Source organism: Colobus angolensis, unplaced genomic scaffold (genome assembly GCF_000951035.1).
Source record: "Colobus angolensis palliatus isolate OR3802 unplaced genomic scaffold, Cang.pa_1.0 Scaffold256, whole genome shotgun sequence".
In the NCBI taxonomy this organism is placed as follows: domain Eukaryota; kingdom Metazoa; phylum Chordata; class Mammalia; order Primates; family Cercopithecidae; genus Colobus; species Colobus angolensis.
Genome location: NW_012115777.1, coordinates 5,146,112 through 5,168,817, shown reverse-complemented (window position 1 = coordinate 5,168,817; position 22,706 = coordinate 5,146,112). Strand labels below are relative to the sequence as shown.

The 22,706-nt window shown below is 38.2% G+C and overlaps 1 protein-coding gene across 1 annotated transcript in view; it reads right to left on the bottom strand.

Annotated features, from left to right (window-relative positions):
- Positions 1-6,884: 6,884 nt before the first annotated feature.
- LMNTD1 (lamin tail domain containing 1) overlaps positions 6,885-22,706 on the bottom strand; it is a 243,623-nt gene continuing 227,801 nt past the window's right edge. Inside the window, exon 10 of the mRNA XM_011946990.1 lies at positions 6,885-7,008. The gene's annotated coding sequence lies outside the window, so the exon portion shown is untranslated. The remainder of the gene's footprint in view (positions 7,009-22,706) is intronic.

Sequence of the window (22,706 nt, the reverse complement as noted above, 5' to 3'; positions counted from 1 at the left end):
TGAAATGTAAACAGCACGTGAGATTTGTGGGGGGCCTGGGGCAGAATGGTATGTTTGGTTGTGTACCCACCCAAGTCTCATCTTGAATTGTAACTCCCATAATTTCCACGTGTTGTGGGGGAAACCTGGTGGGAGGTAATTGAGTTATGGGGGTGGGTCTTTCCCATGCTGTTCTCCTGATAGTGAATGGGTCTCACGAGATCTGATGGGTTTAAAAATGGGAGTTTCCCTGCACAAGCTCTCTCTTTGCCTGCCGCCATCCACGTAAGATGTGACTTGCTCCTCCTTGCCTTCCGCCATGATTGTGAGGCCTTCCCAGCCGTGTGGAACTGTATAAGTCCAATAAACCTCTTTCTTTTATAAATTCCCCAGTTTCAAGTATGTCTTTATTAGCAGTGTGAAAAAGGACTAATGTACACTGTTATTTCTTGATTTTTAAACAAAGGTGTTTAATATTAGCTATTGACTTTTTACTATGGGCGGTGAGGATTTAGCTTACCTATCGTTACATACCATTTCCCTTTTTCTAACACATTATTATGATTTTACTGTAATTCTTGGTAAGATAATATTCAGTGTTTATACTACTAGGAGTATGTGAAAATTACTTGTAATTAAGCCATGTAAGGGGATTATGATTCCATTTCCTGCTTTGAGCAACTTTTGGTTTTCTTTGGAATTCATAATTGTCTCTGTTGTTTGCTTAGTTTTATATCATTAATCCTAAACTTCTCTGCTAGAAGTGTCACACCATAAAGTGATATAACAATTGCTATCTTTCCTTCTCTTTTCTCTCCTCCTTCCCTCCCTCCTTTTCTCCCTTTCTTTCTTTTCTCCCTTCCCTTCCTTTCCTTCTTTCTTCTCTCTTTTCTTCTTTTTTTCCTTCTCTTTCTCTCTCTGTCAGCACTCCTGGTGCTCTCTCTTACATCAATCTGGACTGGTTGCTCTCTCAACCAGCCTGCTGTACAGTTCTTTTTCTTTTTACGAGACAGAGTCTTGCTCTGTCACCCAGGCTGGAGTGCAGTGGCGCAATCTTGGCTCACTACAACCCCCGTCTCCTGGGTTCAAGCAAATCTCTTGCCACCACACCCGGTAAGTTTTGTATTTTTAGTAGAGTTGGGCTTTCATCATGTTGGCCAGGCTGGTCTTGAACTCTTGACCTTGTGATCTGCTTGCCTCGGCTCCCCAAAGTGTTGAAATTACAGGCATGAGCTCTCGCGCCCAGCCTTCCTGCTGTACAGTTCTTATCCTGGGATCTTCCTTCACTTTTATACTGAGTATTCTGTTTGCTTTTCCTTACAGTTTATTGGCTTGCTTGTATTGGCGGGACCACTTCCTCTAATATCTTCTTGGAAAAAGTAAATGAGAATTAAATCTTTTGAGACCTCACAAGTTGGAGAATTTCTTATTCTATCATTGCATTTACTTGATAATTTGGCGAAGTATAGAATGCTGGGTTTGAAATAATTTTTCCTTAGTACTGTGAAAGCTGCTATTTTTTTTTTTTTTTTGAGACGGAGTCTTGCTCTGTCACCCAGGCTGGAGTGCAGTGGTGTGAACTTGGCTCACTGCAAGCTCCGCCTCCCAGGTTCATGCCATTCTCCTGCCTCAGCCTCCAGAGTAGCTGGGACTACAGGCGCCGGCCACCACGCCCGGCTAATTTTTTGTATTTTTAGTAGAGACAGGGTTTTACCTTGTTAGCCACTTTTTCCTTGAAATATTTTACTTTTTGAACTCTTTACTATTATTTGAATATGATTTAGAGAGAAGAGAGAATACAGGTTTAAAGAAACTATATCTACTATGTCTTTAATTATTACAAGGCTATATGATTTTTATAGATATATCACAATGTTATATTCAGTCTCTGTAGAGACTGCCAAAAATTGCTAATGCCAACTATATTGCAAGTCTTCATGGCAGGGTATTGGGAAATGTTTTCAATTAGCAATAATTGTGCCTTGGATAAACCTCATTGGCTATGATACTGCCATTGTGCAAAGCTTATATGTAATATTTTAAATGTGGATTATGAGAGACTATAAGAAACATTTTCAGTTGAATGAAATAATCTGAACAAGAATCTTTATCTCCTGTTGTCTGAGATTTTCATGTAAATATGCATTTTATAGTTGGAAGACTGCATAGCTTTACCACGTAGATTCATTGTTTAGCATATTTGGCATTAAAAAATACAAAAGAAAAACATTAAAAGTTACCATTCGTACTCCCACCATTTAAAAAGAATAATTTATTATACAAAGTAAAAAGTAAAATTACAATTCCCACTTCCAGGAAGATGGAGTAGATATAGTTTTCCCTGTTCTTCCCATTAAGAACAACTAAAAACCCTGAACGCCGTATACAAAACAAACATAAGAGAAGACTCTGAAGCTGGGAGAGAGGAAAGCAGACTGGCTAGGGACCTAGGAACCTGAGGATCAACATGCTGGTGAGTTTCCCGGGGTTTTCTTTTTGGCTTAGATATTCCAGCCCTGGAGCTTAAAAACCTGACTACCCAGAAACACTAACTGGCATCGAGAAAACAAACAACCCCAACAAAAGCCTGCTCTCTCCAGCCAAAGAAGTAGGAAAGAGGCAAGCTACAAAAACAGAAATCTTTTAGACAATATTTACCCTACTATAACCAAACACCACAGAAAACCTGTGGCCCCACCCTCACCTATGCTAGCGAAGGCCACGTGGCAGAGCCCAGCCTGCCCACTTCAAGAGGCTGTCACATTTATTCCTGCGGTAGGTAACGAGGCAGGCACCCTGCTGTGTCACTGAAGACCACGTGGAGAGTCTGAACATCAACCTCCACCAGGCAGCAAAGGGGCTACCTACCCCTTCCCACTGGGTTGGTGTCAAAGCAGGCCTGTTGGAGTCAGGACTTTCACCGTCACCCAATAGTAATGAGACCACCCCACCATGGAGAGCTGGAACTCCCACTGCTGCCACACTGTTGAAAGTACAACTTATCAAAATGTGTAGGACACAGCTAAAGAAGTGCTGGGGGAGAAATTTATAACACAAAATGCTTACATTAGAAAAGATAAAAAGTTTCAAATTAGTGACCTATGTTCCCACTTCAAGAGCCTGGGGAAAAAAAAAAAAAGAGCAAAATAAACCCAAAGCAAGCAGAGGGAAGGAAATAATAAAGAGCAGAAATCTGTGAAATTGAAAACAGAAAGCAATAGAGAAAATCAATGAAAGAAATAGCTTTTTTTTTTAAAGGTCAATAAATTCAACAAACCTTTAGCAAGACTAACAAAAAGAGAAGACACAAATTACCAATATCAGGAATAAAATGGGGGATATCACTATGGATTCTGCACCTGTCGAAAGGATGAGGAAATACTATAAACACTTTTCACACGTACGTTTGAAAACTTAAGAAAAATAGAACAATTCCTCCAAAAACACAAGCTACCATCACTCACCCCAAATAAAATAGATAATTTGAATATCTCTGACATTTTCAAGAAAATCAGACTCATAATTTTAAAACTCCCGACAAAGAAATGTCCAGGCCCTGATGATTTCAGTGGAAATTTCTATGAAATATTTAAAGAAGAATTAACACCAATTCTACATAATCTGTCCTAAAAAATAGAAGAAGAGGGGATGTTTACAAATTCATTTTATAAAACTGCTAATATCCTGATACCAAAACCAGACAATGACAATACATAACACGAAACTGAAAACTGTGGACCAATCAATGTCCCTTATGAATATAGATGCAAAAATCCTTAACAAAATATTAGCTAATAGAATTTAGCAATGTATTAAAAGAGTTATACACCATGACCAGCAATATTTATTCCAGGGATGCTAGGCTGGTTCAATATTTAAAAATCAATCAATGTAATCTATCATGTTAACAGGCTAAAAAAGAGAAGTTACATTATTATATCAATTATCATAGAAGAAGCATTTATCAAAATTTGACACATTCATGATAAAAACTCTCAGAAAAATAGGTATAGAGAGAAACTTCCTCAACTTTATAAGGAATATGTATATAAAACCTATAGCTAACATTATGCTTAATGGTAAAAAACTAAATGCTTTCCTTTCATGGTGGGGAAAAAGGCAAGTACATCCAACCTTATCACTTTTATTCAACATAGAGCAATAAGGTATGAAAAGGAAATAAGTACATAAACTGGAAAGAAAGAAATAAAATTATCCCTATTTGCAAATGATATGATTGTCCACATATAAAGTCCTAAGGAATCTACAAAAACAATCTCCTAGAACTAATAAGTGAGTTGAGCAAGGTCCCAGGATGTGAAATAAACATAAAAAAATCAATTGTATTTCTATACCAGCAGTGAATTCCTGGACACTGAAATTCAAAATACAATACCACTTTCAATGACTAAAACAAAAAAAGAAAGAAATACTTAGGTGTGAATTTAAGAAAACATGTACAGGCCTTGTATGCTGGAGACTACACAGTGCTGATGAGAGCAACTGAAGAAGATATACATAAATGGAGAGAAATACCATGATCATGGATTGGAAGATTCAATATAGAGAATATACCAATTCTTTCCAATATTTTTCTTTTCTTTCTTTTTTATTTATTTAAATTTTATATAAACATTCTAAATAGAGATGGGGTCTTGCTATGTTGACCAGGCTGGTCTTGAACTCTTGTCCCCAAGTGATTATCCCATCTCAGCCTCCCAAAGTGTTGGGATTACAGGTGTGAGCCACTATGCCCAGCCAGTTCTCTCCAAATCGATATGCAGGTCAATCTCTTCATTAAAAAAAGATTTTTTTTTTTTTTTTGAGACAGAGTCTTGCTTTGTCACCCAAGCTGGAGTGCAGTGACACAATCTCAGCTCACTGCAACCTCTACCTCCTGGTTTCAAGCGCTTCTCCTGCCTCAGCCTCTGGAGTAGCTGGGATTATAGGCATGTGCCATCATGCCTGGTTAATTTTTGCGTTTTTAGTAGAGAAGGGGTTTTGCCATGTGGCCAGGCTGGTCTCGAACTACTGGCCTCAAGGGATCCACCCCCTCAGCCTCCCAAAGTTCTGGGATTACAGGTGTGAGCCACCATCCCCAGCTGCAGGTCAGTCTCTGTAAGAATTCCTAGAAGGTTTTTTGCGTATATGTATAAGATTATTTCAAAATTTTTATGAAGAGGCAAATACATAAGAATGGACTAAAACAAATTTGAAAAGGAGGAATTAATCTGCTTAATTTCAAGACTGATTTTATAGCTACAGTAATCAAGAATGTGTGGTGGTGTTGAAGGGAGAAACAGACAGACCTGAGGAACAGGATAGAAAACCCAGAAATTGCCAAATTGCCCCTCACAAATAAACCCAACTGACTTGATAAAGGTACAAAATTAATTCGATAAACAAAAAAGTCTTTTTAACAAGCGGTGCTGGAGCAATTGGACATCTATGGGGGGAAAAAAACCACGAAATGAAAGAATAAAAAGAAAAAAAGAAAAAAATACATTTGGCCTAAGTCTTGGAGGACTTGGAGGACTTGGAGGGAATCTTGCTCTGTCACCCAGGCTGGAGAGCAGTGGTGTGATCTCTGCTCACTGCAAGCTCTGCCTCTGGGGTTCACGCCATTCTCCTGTCTCAGCCTCCCTAGTAGCTGGAACTACAGGCTCCTGCCACTACATTCGGCTAAATTTTTTTTTTTTGTGTGTATTTTTGGTAGAGACAGGGTTTCACAGTGTTAGCCAGGGTGGTCTCGATCTCCTGACCTCCTGATCCACCCGCCTTGGCCTCTCAAAGTCCTGGGGTTACAGGCGTGAACCACCACGCCTGGCTGGCCTAAGTCTTACCTTATACAAAAAGGTAATCATGGAATTAAATGTAAAATGTAAAGCTGTAACACTTTTAGAAAGAAAAGTATAGGAGGAAATATTTGGGATCTAGAGCTAGGCAAATAGTTCTTAGACTTGACACCAAAAACATGATCCATAAAAAGAAAAATTGATAAATTAGATCACATCAAAATTAAACAGTTTTGTTCTGCAAAAGATCCTAATAAGAGGATAAGATGGAAAGTTTCAGAGTGTGAGAAATATTTGCAAGTTAAATGCAAATTAAAACTACAATGTGATACCATTACATAATTATCAGAATGGCTAGAATTAAAATAGACAACACCAAATGCTGGAGAAAATGCAGAGTAACTGGATCATTCATATATTTCTATTTTGAATGTAAAATAGTGTGGTTACTCTGGAAACCTATATGGGAGTTTCTTAAAAATTAAATATATAACTATCATACAACCCTATCATTGCTTATGTTTAGCCATTTCTTATGAACAAGGCTTATGTTCACACAAAAACCTACACATGAATGTTTATAGTAGTTTGATTTGTAATAGCAAAAACTGGAAAGCAACTCTCAGGTCACCCTTTCACAGGTGATTAGTTAAACATACTGTGATATATCCATACCCTGGAATACTACTCAGCAATCAAAAGCAATGAACTATTGACACGTGCAACACCCTGGATGAATCTCCAGAGAATTATGTGAATTAAAAAAAGGAAATTTCAAAAGGTTACATATTGTATGGTTCCTTTTATATAATATTGTTGAAATGACAAATTACAGTTGACCCTTGAGCAACACGGATTTGAACCACACAGGTCCACTTACCTTTTAATTTCGCTTAATTTTTTTTTGTTTGTTTTTGAAAGGAAAGGTCTCATATATTTATTACTGAATCCAACCTACCAGTACACATGCAGCACATACACAGAGAAAAAAAAATTCCCAATAAAACATGTACAACTGTCCAGATAGTGGTGACATTTTCAGGTTGATATGGTAAGATGGTCATGACCTTTACACTATCTCACGTGCAATTCCTTATAGACCCAGACTGGTTCTTCTCCAATGTCTCCTTTTGGTGTTGTACCTGATTTTATTACCAGTTTTCATCCAAATCCACTGGGCAATGAGATGATTTTGCTTTTGTTTCTTGGCCAGGAAATGCTTAATCCTGAAAGTCTTGTGAGAAGGCATGGTGATAAGTGGAGTCAAGCACACGCCATCATTGCAGAGAAAAAAGAGCAAATTTTTAAAATTTTAATTTTTATTGCAATAGTTTTTTGGCTACAAGTGGTTTTTGGTTACATAGATAAGTTCTTAGTGGTGATTTCTGAGATTTTGGTTCACCTACTTTTTAAAAAAATTACACTTTTTATTTGGAGTTAAATGTTGATTCACATCCAGTTGTAAAAAATAATACATAGAGATCCCATGTACCCTTAACCAGTTTTCTCCACTGGTAGTGTCTTACAAAATTATAGCACAAAATCACGAGTGTGTTGACATTGATATAGTCATGAACATTTCCATGACCACAAAGATTCCTCATACTGCCCTTTTACAGCCACATCCACTTCTCACCGTCTCCTAACAATTACTAATCTTTTCTGTTTCTATGTGGATGACCCTTGAATAATGCAAGGGTTAGGAGACAGTTGAAAACCTGCATATAACTTCTGACTACCCCGAAACTTAACCACTAATTGCCTACTATTGACAGGAAGCCTTACCAATAACATGAACAGTCAATTAACACATAAATAGACTATATCCACACATATTTTATGCATTAGATAATATGCAGTAATAATATGCCCAAGACAGCTTTGTAGGTCAGTGCATCTGGTACTTTTCTCTCTCTCTCTTTTTTTTTTTTTTTTTATGACTACAGAGTGGTCTATTGCAGAAATATATAATTTGTTTTCCCTATTGATGGGCTTCCACGTTTGTTATGAGTTGAATTGTGTCCTTCACAAAAAGCTATGCTGAAGTCATAATCCCCTCTACCAAGGAACATGACCTTGTTTGGAAACAGGAACTTTATAAAGTGATCAAGTCAAAATAAGATCGTTAGGGTGGGCCCTAATCCAATATGACTAATGACCTGTAAGGACACAAAGGCAGACATGCACACAGGGACGACTGTGAAGACAAGGGATTGGAGTGATGCATCTACAAGCCAAGGAACACAAAGATTGATTGCTGGCAACCACAGAAGCTAGGAAGAGGCAAGGAAGGATTCTCCTTCAGTTTTCAGAGGAAACATGGCCCTGCAGACACCTTGATTTTGGACATCTAGCTTCCAGAACTCTGAGACCATACATTTCTGGGGCTTAAAGTCACCCAGTTTGTGGTACTTTGTTACAGAAGCATCTCCAGGAACTGAATACAATGATGTTTTTACTCTTATGAACTACTGCAATGAAAAATTCTTATACACATAGCTTTATATGCTCATATTATTTCTGTAGGATGGGTGCAATTTTTATAAATCATACTGTATGTATATGATACATGTTAGTATACATATGATACATTATATATTCCCGAATTACCCTGTGAGCATTATTTTAATGTATGAGACCCGGAGAAATTTTATCTGTTATGGGGATTAGGGCTGGAGTTGCAGGTTCCATTGAAAGCCACTTCCCCATATGGTAGTTATTGTACTGCCTAGCTAGACATTGTAATCTCAGTTATGTGTAAATAGGTATTATTGCTTACTAGTTAATACTGACTTAATCTTAGAGAATAGTCATATTTTTGTACTACCCATCTTTGGATTCAATAGCAGTGACCAAAAAAGATTTAACAAATACTTCAGAGCCAGCCTTAGGTCTAATTTCAGTCAAAAGTTGGGTTGGTCTTCTCCGCTCTTAGCCTGACTTTTCTAGGCTCTTTCTCCAGGCCCTTCATCAATCTCCCTTCACTCCTTTTCCCTCTTTCCTCATAAATTTGCCAAACTTATTTTCTGAAAAAAAACTATAGGGACAATCATTTATAGAACTTTACATATTTAGCCAAATATGCATTTTCTTTTACAAAATTGGCTTTATAAGCCCGGAATTTTATGCATTAATGAGCAGACTAGGGGAGTGTGTAGAAAAATGAAGGACCAATCCTAATGCACTAAAAAATCAGACTGCAGGCTGACATGGTGGCGCAGATTGTAATCCCAGCACTTTGGGAGTCCGAGGCAGGCAGATCACTTGAGGCCAGGAGTTCAAGTCCAGCGGGGACAACATGGCAAAACCCTGTCTCTACCAAAAATACAAAAATTAGCCAGGCATTGTTGCACACGCCTGTAATCCCAGCTACTTGTATGGCTGAGACATACAGAATAGCATGAATCCAGGAGGCAGGGGTTGCAGTGAGCCAAGATTGCTCCACTGCATTCCAACCTGGGTGACAGAGTGAGACTCTGTCTCAAGAAGAAAAAAGAAAAAGAAAAAGAAAAAACAAATTATCAGACTGGATAGGCACTGTGGCTCATGCCTGTAATCCCAGCACTTTGGGAGGCCGAGGCAGGCAGATCACGAGGTCAGGAGTTCGAGACTAGCCTGGCCAAAATAGTGAAATCCTGTCTCTATTAAAATTACAAAAATTTAGCCGGGCGTGGTGGCAGGTGCCTGTAATCCCAGCTACTCGGGAGGCTGAGGCAGGAGAATGGCTTGAACCCAGGAGGCGGAGGTTGCAGTGAGCCAAGATCACGCCACTGCACCCCAGCCGGGGCAACAGAGTGAGACTCCGTCTAAAAAAAAAAAAAAAAAATCATCCGACTGCAGAGAATCCCTTGACCTATATGGGCCTGGTTAGCGTGTGTTTCCTACCTTCCTTCTATTTCTAAACCTTTAGGCTGTGCATATACATGATGTATTTAGGGTGATAGTCCAATCTTCAGCCACCTGTGAACTCTTCCCTTTCCGTGTCCAGCAAAAATGTCAGGAAAGGGGAAGAAACATGGAGTTTCAACAATTAGACAAGTGATGGAGCAACTCGCCTATTTCTTGGCTCAGTTAAGTCTTTATTCTCCTGCTGCCCCTTGAAATGCAGTAGGCAACATATGTAGTCTGTGAATGGAAAAAATTCTTGAAGAATAAGCTCTGAAACAATGTTGAAGTTCAAACTCTTCTTCAAAGAAGGTCTCACATCGTCCGTTTCTTGCCCTCTCAGCTCAACTCCTCTCTTCTGGGTGTTTCTCACTTGCTTTTCTCTCCTTGTCCTGAGGTTTCTTATTTTGCTGCTGACAATGTAAACTACTGATTTAGTAAGGGCTGGGTTGAACTTTGGAGTAAAGCTCAAGCACAGCTTTTTCTTCCTCTCCATCATTTTTTCCTTTAAGTTGGAACCTATGATATTTTTAAACATTAGCTAAATATCTATATTTTACAACAAACATTTTGAAAACAAGAGTCTCATTTATTTTTATTAAAGAACTGAAGTACCTGGAGTTTCTAGAACTTTAGCCACTCACGGTTCTTTTAAATATTGTTAAGAAGAAAAATACTAAGAAGAAAAATGATTCACGGACTGTTTTGAATAGGAGGATAGCTGTGGTCGTTATTTTTTTCTTTCCTCCTGCACACACCTCAGCAAGGAAAATACAAAAACACCCTTTAGACTACTCTCTTGAGAAGTGCTCCTTAAGCTCAGAATAACCCCAAACAAGCAAAACCTTTATGTTGAGCAGAGAGTGGGTGTGGAGGAGAAAGAATGTTGAAAAAGACATGGAACACTGGGCTCTTCTTAGAAAGACATGCTGTTTTCACTGTCTCTAAATGCTGTTTACCAACGAAAAGGATGGTAGAAAATGTACCCATTATACGAGTTGTTTGAATCTCTAAATTTGGCTTCAGTTTCTAAGCTGAACAACCTGTGTAAATAAAACTAAAATTACTTCAGGCTTCTGTATGCAACATTCCCCGCCGCCGCCTTTTTTTTGGCCGGTGGTTGGCACTCCAGTTTGGGTCAAGCTTGTTAGTAAAACACCAGGTGTGCAGACAGGAAAGACTTTCTGAATGGGCCCCTAATTTCATCACCTCTCAACCCCTAAGTGGAAATCACTTGTCATTTGGGGAAGTAAAATATTTTTGATATTTTGTCTTCTTTTTGAAAGATGACAGTCCCGTGGAATATTAGACTGTATTCACCTTGATGACTCCGTATATCCAAATGTCTATTATAAATATTCTAACTTGCTGCCTTGTCATTATTTTAGATTCAACCTATCTAAAATCAGATTTATCATTCCTCTTTTCCTGGTCATTCACCAAATTTATTTATTTATTGGGGGAAAAATTGCATGTGTTATTTGTACCAGGGACAGGGCTAGGTGCCAGGCCTGGAGGCGAATGGGGCAGATATCGTCCCAGCCCTTATGGAGCTTACATTCTAACCAATGGGATCAGATGTTAAACCTTCATTACCTTAACGATCGTATACTTACAATTGAGAGAAATGTGATAGAAGAGATGTACATGGGCAATGAATGTGTTTACATGTGGGAGTGTGACCTAACCTGGAGACACATGAAAATTGCATGGAGGAAGTCGTGGCTGAGCTGTACCCTAAAACGACTAGATATTTTCTGACGGAGGGACTGTGGAGTGTGTTCAGGGAAACAGCTTGTGAAAAGGAACCGAACTGTGAAGAAACATGACATGTGAAAGAAATTGGAAAAGGCTGGGGTGGCTGGAATAGAGAATGAGGAGAGAGTGACAAAATTTAGTTGGGGATGTGGGCAAGGCTTAGAGCATAAAGGACTCTGAGCCATCTGAGAGAGTTTGAATATTATCCTAACAGCAATAGAAAGTCATTTAATGATTTGAAGCAGGAGAATGATGTACCACCAAATTTAACTTAAAAAGGATGAAATAAAATAATTCTGGTTTCTGTAAGCAGAATGGAAACAGACTCTGGTAGTTACAATTTTTGTTCATCTAGCCACTTTCCCTTTCTCCCCAGTGCTGGTGACAGAACCCCTCTGCTGTGGGGAGCCCTTGCTATAGGACTTGGGTGGAATTTACTCTCCCTCATTGCCCAGCACAGGAATGAGGATATAATCCAGTTCTAACCAACCACAGTTCCCTGTTCTCCTGGCCTTAGTGTTTGGTTCAGGATTGGGCACATGACCCGGGTTAGACTAACCAATGCCCTCTCTAACTTTTGCTCAAACTCTAAGTGAAGAGGTAATCCTTGTTCCTCTGGATTGCTACCTGTAAGGACCAGGTCAGATCAGCAAGGAAAAGATCAACAATTTTTTACATCATTTGCAGAGAGCCATCTGAGAATAAAACCAACATGGGGGAAGTAAAATTAAGAGTTAAAGAGAAAAACAGGCAAGGCTCAGTGGCTCACCCTGTAATCCCAGCACTTTGGGAGGCTGAGGCAGCAGATCACTTGAGTCCAGGGGTTTGAGACCAGCCTGGGTGACATGGCAAAACCCCGTCTCTACCCCCCCAAAAAAAAAAAATTAGCCAGGGTGGTGATGCATGCCTGCAGTCTCAGCTACTCGGGAGTCTGAGGTGGGAGGATTGTTTGAGCCCAGGAGGCAGAGGTTGCAGTGAGCTGAGAATATATCCCTGCACTCCTGTCTCTAAAATGAAATAAAGAGAAAAATTGAGTTCTGAATAAATTAGGCAAATTCATAGATCTAGTCATGACTAGTTCACTTCTTCTTGGTTATATAAATATATTTCCTTATTTTAAAAACGTTAGTGTGAAAAGAATTTCTGTCATTTGCAACCAAACGTCCAGATCAGTGCTGGGGATAAGAATAGATGCAGGGGGAACAGTTTGGTAGGTTATTAGAATGGCACAGGTGAGAGATGATGGCTTGAACTCATGTGGTTGTGATGGAAATAGAGAGAAGCCAACACATTTGAAGTCTATTTAGGAGATACACATCAGCAGGCCTGATTAGATTTGGGAGTGAAAAGGAATGAGAGTAATGGTGTCAAAAACATCTGCTAGTTTTCTGGGTTGCATATCTAAGGATGCCATTCACTGAGACAGAAAATACCCAAGAAAGAGTAGTTTTGGGGGTGGTGATGAAAGGAGATTTTTTTTTCCTTTTTTTTTTTTTTTTTTTGAGATGGAGTCTCGCTCTGCCGCCCAGGCTGGAGTGCAATGGCATGATCTTGGATCACTGCAACCTCCGCCTCCCGGGTTCAAGCGATTCTCCCTCCCTTAGCCTCCTGCATAGCTGGGATTACAGGTGCCCACCATCACGCCCAGCTAATTTTTGTATTTTTAGTAGAGATGGGGTTTTGCCATGTTGGCCAGGCTGGTCTCGAACTCCTGACCTCAGGTGATCTGCCTGTCTTGGCCTCCCAAAGTGCTGGGATTATAGGTGTGAGCCAACACACCCGGCTGAAAGGAGATCTTTAGTTCAGTTGTGACCATAATGAGTTTGAGATTAGTGAGAGACACATGTCCATTAATGGCAGTATCATTCTACTAACCACATAGAATTAAAACCATTATATTCTTTAACTTAACCTCTCTCTATCATCCCTGCAAACCCAGAAAAATCTTAAGGTCTGTATTTTTAAAAATGCAATTTCATTGAAGCATAATTTAGAAAACTAAAATGCATACACTTCGTATGTACAGTACAATGAGTTGTAAATATGCACATACCCGGGTAACCATCTACACAATCCAGATATAGAACAGATCCATCATCTGAGAAGTTCCTCTGTGCTTCTTCCCAATCTATCCGCTGCTCCCACAACGCCTGGTCCGAGGCAAACACAAATCTTCCTTTTATCACTGTAGATTGATTTTGCTTTTGCTAGTCTTTTGTATAGATGGAACTATAGAGTATGTACTTTTGTGTGTGTCTGGATTCTTTAGTTCAGTGTAATGTTTTTGAGATTGACCCATTTTATTGCAGAGTTATTCCATTGTATGGATATACCATAATTTGTTAGTTCACTCTACTGTTAATGGATTTTTAAGCTATTTCTAATTTTTGGCTTTTGGGAATAAAGCTGCAAATAAGTCTGCGTGGATGTATGTTTTTATTTTTCTTGAGTAAATTCTTAGGAATTGGATTGCTGAGTCACATGGTAAGAGTGGGTTTGCTTAACTTTATGGGAAATTGCCAGATTATTTTCCAAAGTGGCTCTACCTCCAGCAATGTGTGAGAGAGCCAAGTTGCTTCCACATCCTTGTCAATGCTTGGTCTTGTTATTTTTTAAAATTTTAGCCATCGTAGTGCAAGTATAGTGATATCGCATTGTGGCTTAATTTGCATTTTCCTGATAACTAATGACGCTGAGCATTTTGCAAGGTGCTTATTTGCTATTTGTATGTATTATTTGGAGAAGTGTCTGTTCAAATCCTTTGTTCATTTTTTCCTTTTTAGTTGACACATAATAATTGTACATATTTATGAGATGCAGAGTGATATTTCCATACATGTACGCAATATATATGAGTCAAATCAGGATAATTAGCATATCTATTACCTTAAGCATTTATCATTTCTTTGTGTTGTGAACATTCAAAATACTCTCTTCTAACTTTTTGAAATTATACACGAAATCGTTTTAAACTGTATTTACTCTACAATGCTGCAGAACATTAGGACTTACTTCTCCCATCTAGCTGTAACTTTGCATCCATTAATCAACCTCTTCCTGTCTTTCCCTTCCCACTATCCTTCCCAGCTGCTAATGTCCGCTTCTATGAGCTCAATTTTTTTTTTAGCTCTTACATGTGACTGAGACTATGTGGTATTTATCTTTCTGTGACTGACTTATTTCACTTAATTTGTTAATTTTTTATAATACCTTTTCATTTTGAAATAATTATAGGTTCACAGTAAATTACAAAAATAGTACAGAGTGCCACAAACCTGTCACCTTGCTTCCCAATGGTGACATGTTAAATAGTTGTAGTACAATATCAAAATCAGCAAATTTATATCAGTATTACTATCAACAAAGTTTATTCAGTTTCACCTTTGATTAAATCTGCATTTATTTGTGTGTGTGTGTGTGTTGTATATTTCCATGTAATTTTATCTCATGTACAAATTTGTGTAACCACATCAAGATACAGAGCTGTTCTATCATCACAAAAGAACTCCTTCATTACTTTGTATTCACATACCTCACTCTATCTTTTTTCCTGTCCTCTAGCAAACTCTAATCTCTATCTCTAGAGTTTTGTCATTTTGAGAATTGTATATAATAATAAATAGAATCATATGGTATGTAACCTTTTGAGACTGGCTTTTTCACTCAGCATAATTCCCTTGAGATTTACTCAAGTTGTGTCTATGAATAATCTATTCCTTTTTATTTCTGTGTAGTATTCTACAGTGTGATAGATGTATCACAGTTTTCACATTCACCCATTAAAAGATATTTGAGTTGTTCCTACTTTTTGGCTATTTATAAAGCTGCTATGAACATTCATATACGGGTTGTTGTGGGAACATAGGTTTTTATTTTTTTTGCATAAATGCCCAACAATATTGGGTTATTTATTTTTTCATTATTGAGTTACAAGGGTTTTAAGAATATATTCTGAATAAACTCCATGATGAAATATTAATTTGAAAGTATTTTCTTTAATTCTGCAGGTTTTAAAAACTTTCTTGATGGTATCACTTGCAGGACAAAAGTGTTTAGTTTTGATGAGGTTCAAATTATCTATTTTTTCTTTGGTTGTTTGTGCTTTGGGTATAACACCTAAGAAATCATTGCCAATCCAAGGTCACAAACATAATTTACACTTACGTTTTCTTCTAGGAGTTTTAGTTTTAGGACTTGTAAAGTGCTAAACTAATTGTTTAGGTCTTTGATCCATTTTCAGTGTGGATATAATGCAGAACAGGAGTCAAACTTCATTCTTCTAACTGTGAGTATCTAGTTGTCCCAGATCATTTGTTGAGAAGACTATAATTTCCCCATTGAACTGTCTTGGCACCTGTTTCAAAAATTAATTGTCCATAAATGTATGGGTTTACTCTCGTAAAAGTCTGTTTCATTGATCTGTATGTCTATTCTGATACTAGTACTGCACAGTCTTGCTCGATTACTGTAGCTTTGTAGCAAGTTTTGAGAACAGGAAGTATGAATTCTTCAATTTTGCTCTTCTTTTTCAAGGCTGTTAGGTTAATCAGAATCCTTTGCATTTCCATATGAATTTCAGGATCAGCTGCTTAAATGCTGCAAAAAAGCCAGCTGGAATTTTGATAGGAATTCTATTGAATTTGTAGATCAATTTGGGATGTATTGTCATCCTAACAATATTAAGTCTTCAAATGCATGAGCATGAAATGTCTGCATTTACTTAGGTCTTCTTCAATGTCTGTAACCATGCAGTGGTTTATATTTCTTCTATTAAAAAATCTTATATTTCTTTTATTAAATTTATTTTATTTTATTTTGATACAATCTCACTTTGTCACCCAGGCTGGAGTGTAGTGGCCCAATCTCAGCTCACTGCAACCTCTGCCTCTCAAGTTCAAGTGATTCTTGTGCCTCAGCCTCCTCAGTAGCTGGAATTATAGGTATGCGCCACCACACCTGGCTAATATTTGTATTTTGGGGTTTCGCCATGTTGGCCAGGCTGGTCTCAAACTCCTGGGCTCAAGAAATCTACCCACCTTAGCCTCCCAAAGTGCTGGGATTACAGGCATAAGCCACCATGCCTCACTGTTAAATTTATTCCTCAGTATTTTGACACAATTGTAAATGGAATTTTTTTTAAATTGTATTACGACTGTTCATTAATATTGTACAGAAATTCATTGGTTTTTATATATTACTTTTGTATCCTGCAATTTTTTTGGATTTGCTTATTAGATTCCACAGCATTTTAATGCATTACTTAGGATTTTCTGTATACAGGATTATGTCATCTGCAAATGGAGATTGTTTTACTTCTTACCAATCTGGACATGCTTTATTTACTTTTCCTAACTAATTGTCCTTGTTAAAACCTCAGTGTAATGTTGAATAAAAGTAGGAAGAGCAGAAATTCTTTTCTTCTTCATTATTCATCATTTTAGGGCTAAAGTTTCCAACCTTTCAACGTTAAGTATGATATTGGCTGTGAGTTTTCCATTGATTTCTTTTATCATGTTAAGGGAATTCCCTCAAACTAGTCCTGGTTTGTTGAGTGCTTGCCTTCCTTCTTTCCTTCCTTCCTTCCTTCCTTCCTTCCTTCCTTCCTTCCTTCCTTCCTTCCTTCCTTTCCTCCTTCCCTCCTTTCCTCCTTCCCTCCTCCCAACCAAAGTGTTGATTTCTTTGTAAAGAATGCTGTGGAAAGTATTCTTGTACTGATAGGTAGGCCCAAGACTTTATGATCTTAGGAATTTTACAGAATCGTATTATCCCATTATATTCATGCAAAATAGGTTCTCTTGACAACAAGAACAACTCAGAGTCAGGGTCCAAAATATATTAATTCTCTAGTAAGTTAATCAAAAATCCTTTGTGATTCTATTCTTTCATCTTAGAGGGCATCTGTCTTTTGCAATTCAAATAACATAAACTTTTTTTTTCCAAACAACCTATTTATCCCAATCAGATAATTTTTTTCCCAATCCTTTTGACAGAGATAATTAAAAAAAAGAAAATATTTTTTCTCTCCTTCATTCAGGTCCAAGTATTTATTATCATAATCAATAAAGTCTTTAGAAATAATTTGGATTTACAGTGCTGATTTAGATGCTGTTGAGCAGAGATAATAAAACAGACACATCCCGGGGTGACCATATCTTTAGAATTATTCCTTATTCTCAGCTTTCAAATATCAGATACTATAGTGGGACTATCGAGTCATATTTCTACCAAGAGACGCCACTTGATTAAAACAGGAATGGTCATCAAGCTCAAGGGGAACCAGGCCATTGACTGGGCTAAACAAACTTAGTTCCCTCCCTCAATAATTTACACCCGAAGGTAGAGAAGTGTGATTAGATGCTGTAGGGAATTGGAAATTCGAGGAGATATAGAGCTAGGATTAGGGTTGACACAAGACAAGACAGATTTCTCTTGTGGGCAAATGTAACTAAATAATTTGGCAAAGGAAGTCAGTCTTCAGAGAGAAAAATGTGGCAGTGGTGCAGAAAAAAACCGAGATGAGCATCAGTGAGAGTTCAGAGAGGGAAACAGAGGAGGAACTTCAGAGCTTGTTTATCCAGCTCCAAGCCTCATGTGAAAGCCGAAAGTAATTCCTTCCTATGGATGTATGCATTATTCAGTACACTTGAGACTTACATTTGATTTGGTTTAAAAAAATAAACTTTTAATTTTGAAATAATTTTAACTTTGCAGAAAAGTTGTGACAATAGTACAGAGAATTCCTGTATATTTTCCATCCAATTTTTCCATTGTTAACATACTACATTTCCATGGGATGTTTGTCAAAACTAGGAAACCAACATCATGCCATTGCTATCGATAAAATTCCAGACTTTATTTGGATTTCACTAGTTTTTCCATTAACGTCTTCCTTCTGCTTCAGGAGCCATTCCAGACACCATATCTAGTTGCTATGTCTCCTTCATCTCTTTTAGTCAGTGACAGTCCCTCAGATTTTTCTTATTTTTCGTGACCTCGACAGTATTTTGTAGAATATCCCCAATCTAGGTTTGTGTGTTGTTTCTCTCATGATTAGATGTGGCTTGCGGGTTTTGGAAAAGAATGCCACAGAAGCAAAGTACCCTCCTCATTACATCACAACACATCATCAGGGGTACCTGATATCCACATGACATCACCGGTGAGGTTAACTTTCATCACTTGGAGTAAATGGTATTTGCCAGATTTTTCTAATTCAGTGTTACTATTTTTCTCTTTTCCTGCTCTATTCTTTGGAAGTGAGTCATCAGTTCAAAGTATTATTTGTAGTTTTCCAGAGAAACCAAACCAATAGGTTTGTAAATATACACAAACCCTATATGTGTATGTGTATATATGTGTATATATATCTGTATATACATATACATACGTACGTATATATACACATATATATGTATGTGTGTGTACTATATATATAGTATACCCATATATATCTATGTAAAAGAGATTTATTGTACGTAATTGGCTCACATAATTATGGAGGCTGATGAGTCCCAATATCTGCAGAGTGAGTCATCAAGCAGGAGATGCTGGAGAGCCCATGGTGTAGTTCCAATCTGAAGGCTGGTAGGCTCAAGACCCAAGAAGAGCCAACATGTTTTTTGAGTCTGAAGACAGGAAAAAACCAAAGTCCCAGCTCAAAGGCAGTCAGGCAGGAGGAGTTCCCTCTTATTCAAGGGAGGGTCAGCCTTTTTATTCTATTCAGGCCTTGAACTGATTGAATGAGGCCCACCCACATTAAGGAAAACAATCTGCTTTACTCAGTCAACTGATTTAATGTTAATATCCTCCAAAAACATTTCACAGAAACACCCAACATAATGTTTGAGTAAATATCTGGGCACCCTGTGGCCCAGTCGACACATAAAATTAATCATCACACTCACCATCAAAGTAGGGGCAGGAGGATTAAGCTCTATCTCTCGAAGAAGGAAGTATCTCTAGATACTACGTGGAATTCTTCTGTAAAGAAAATTTGTCTCTTTCCCTCACCAAGTAGGTTTTTATTCCTTGTACCCAATCAAATGTGTCCTAAAATGCAATGCCTAAATGTGTTCAAAGGATAAATAACCCTGCAGTATGGTTTTTTATTTTAAATTTAAGTAGAAGTAGTATACATATTTTCTGTTGAGAGCTTTTCCTCATATCCTATAAAATTTAATGTCTCTTCTCGTTGACTCTTGGTGAACCAGACTCTCACTATGCTACTTTGACTCTCCCCAGCTCGTCAGATATTTACTGAGTGCCTGTTATGCACAGGGCTGGTGCTCAGCCTAGAGAATATGACGTTAAAAGGAAATCCCTGCAGTCAAAGCATTTACCAACCACTGGGGCAAGCAAAGGTGTAGTTAGGAGATGTAATTTGCCACTTTCTCTGGTCTTAGGCAGGTTAATTTAAAATCCTTTGAGCCTCAGCTTCCTCATTTGTCAGGAGAATATAATAACTGTAATAATAATAATACTCAGTTCAACAGTAATAGTAAGTAAATAAAATACTGTTTATGAGGAAAAAGTTAAGTTTTTACATTGCCACACAAATGCTAGTTGTTGTTCTCAATAACAACTTATTGAGATAGATAAGAATAGATATGTCGTCCAGGTTGGAGTGCAGTGGTGTGATCTTGGCTCACTGCAACCTCAGCCTCCTGGGTTCAAGCGATTCTGCTGTCTCAGCCTGCCAAGTAGCTGGGATCACAGGCGTCCACCACCATGCCCAGCTTATGTTTGTAGTTTTAGTAGAGACAGGGTTTCACCACTTTGGCCAGGCTGGTCTTGAACTCCTGACCTCAGGTGATCCACCCACCTTGGCCTCCCAAAGTGCTGGGATTACAGGAGTGAGCCACTGCGCCCAGTCAGATAGTCTTATCTCTAAAGTTTATAGCTTCAGAAACCAAAGTCCAAAATGATTAAGTTCCTGGCACAGAATCATGCCAGCAGTTACGTGGCAGGGCTCAGTTCAGAGCACAGATCTTTGTATTCTCTTTTTTCTGCACCACTGCACTGTGAGAATCTTATACACTCCTGTTTATAAGAGCAGCCTATTAAAAAATATTCTGGGACACATCTAAAAAGCCATAATATGAGATAAGAAAAAACTAAAAGCTCTGTTTTGGATGTATCCTGGAAGCTGGGAACGAACACGCATTTTGGACATGTTTGGAAATGTACCATAGTTTTCGATTCTTATCCTTGTGCTCCAGGCTTTCTTTGGGACACTCGAGAGATTATCTTCGGGATTCAGGAAAGCATCATGTCATTTTATTTTTCAAATCCTCAGAGTGCTAGAAGTTTTGGGTCTTATTTCCTAGTCTGACCTTTCGTTGTAGCTATTATTTTTTGATATATACTATTCATAATTCATTTTGTTGAAGAGGAGATTTTATTTAATGTCAATAAATATGTATGAGTGTTGGGAGGAACATACCTGAGCTGTGAGGGCTGGTGAAAATCATAGAGGACAGTACAGTTAAATAGAACGTGGGGATAACGTCATTGACTGTAAACCTCATGATTGAGAAAAAGACGGGGATCATCTTCTGCTGAAATACATCGTGGAAAGATTCTCAAAAGCAGTTAGAAACAGATGACAACATTAAAAGGATGCAGTTTATTTTGTTTGGAAAATAGTATTCCCTTGTGGGAGATTTGGGATAACAGACTTCAAAATTTTGGCTCTGTTCAAAATTCCCTGACTCGTTGGATGGCTTGAAAAAATGATTTAAATCCACTATCCTGCAAGATAGAATAATGATAATTTATAACACTGTACTTGGCACTTGGATGTAATTATATTAATGACTAGTGTGTACGTATGATTACTATGTGTCAAATCATATGCCAAGCACTTTACAAGCTGTAACTCTGCATCCTCTGGGAAGCATGTACCATTCTTGCTCTTCTTTCACATGCAAGAAAATTGTAGGGCTGGGCGCGGTGGCTCATGCCAGTAATTCCAGCACTTGGGGAGGCCAAGGCAAGCGGCAGATCACATGAGGTCAGGAGTTCAAGACCAGCCTGCCCAACATGGTGAAACCCTGCCTCTACTAAAAATAAAAAAATTAGTTGGGCGTGGGACGCACGCCTGTAATCCCAGCTTCTAGGGAGGCTGAGGCAGGAGAATTGTTTGAATCCAGAAGGAGGAGCTTGCAGTGAGCTGAGATTGTGCCACTGCACTCCAGTCTAGGCAACAGAGTGAGACTCCGTCTCAAAAACAAAAACAAAGAAAGAAAATTGTAGTAGGAGTTTTTCAGTGTATTGTAACCATCTATTTGCATGTTGGTCTTTTCCTGTGGATCTGAATTGGTGAAAGTAGGGACTGAATCGTCATAGCATCTGTCTCTCATGCTTAGCATAGACTGGTTCGTAGCCACACCAGATCAATAAATCTGATCTACTCTATACTTTAGAAAATCACCATGTGTAGGATGAAAGTGTGGAAAGATGAGGCGAGGAAAGAGCTGAGACTATTTCAATTGTTTAGGCAAAATAAAATATACATTTATATTTGGATAAAAAAGTACAAAAGAAAGGAGAACATGAAAAGATAAATAATTAGCGATATAAGATTTTAACTAAAAGCAACAAGGTAAGCCATCTCTAATAAGGCTATTAATGTTTAGAACTCTATTGATGAGATAAAGAACATGTATATTTTATTTTAAAAATACCTTCAAGAATATCATAAGACGTATGTTGTGTTAACATTTTGTTATTCTTCACATTCAGTTTGATCTCTGTCCCACGTCTGAGCTTGAGAAGTCCCACACTTCTTTACTGAGAAGTCCCCAATAAATAAAAATTCCACTGAGTGTTAGAGCTTTAAGTGGTGATTTGAAGAAGAAACACTGTAAACAGTAAGAGGATGATATAAGCTGCATTAGGATATTCCTGGCATGCATCCTGCCAGAAACGTGGCCTGCACCTATGAGAAGCATCACTAGTCAGTAATAGAACTCTTCCTCAATAAGCCTGGACTTGGCCTGGGAGTCCTCCTCAACTCAGTACTCCTGGTTCCCAGGAAGGATACATTGAGGACTACTGCTATTCCAGGGTTATTGTGTGGGACTTCTTAAGCTCAGATACAGGAGAGAGATCGCACTTAATGTGAAGAATAACAAAAAGGCTGACACAGCATATGTGTTATGATATTCTTGAAGATTTTTAAAAAACATATTTTATTGGAAAAGCACTTTTTTATTTTTTATTTTTTTGAGACAGTGTCCCTGTGTCGCCCAGGCTGGAGTGCAGTGGCACCATCTCGGCTCACTGCAA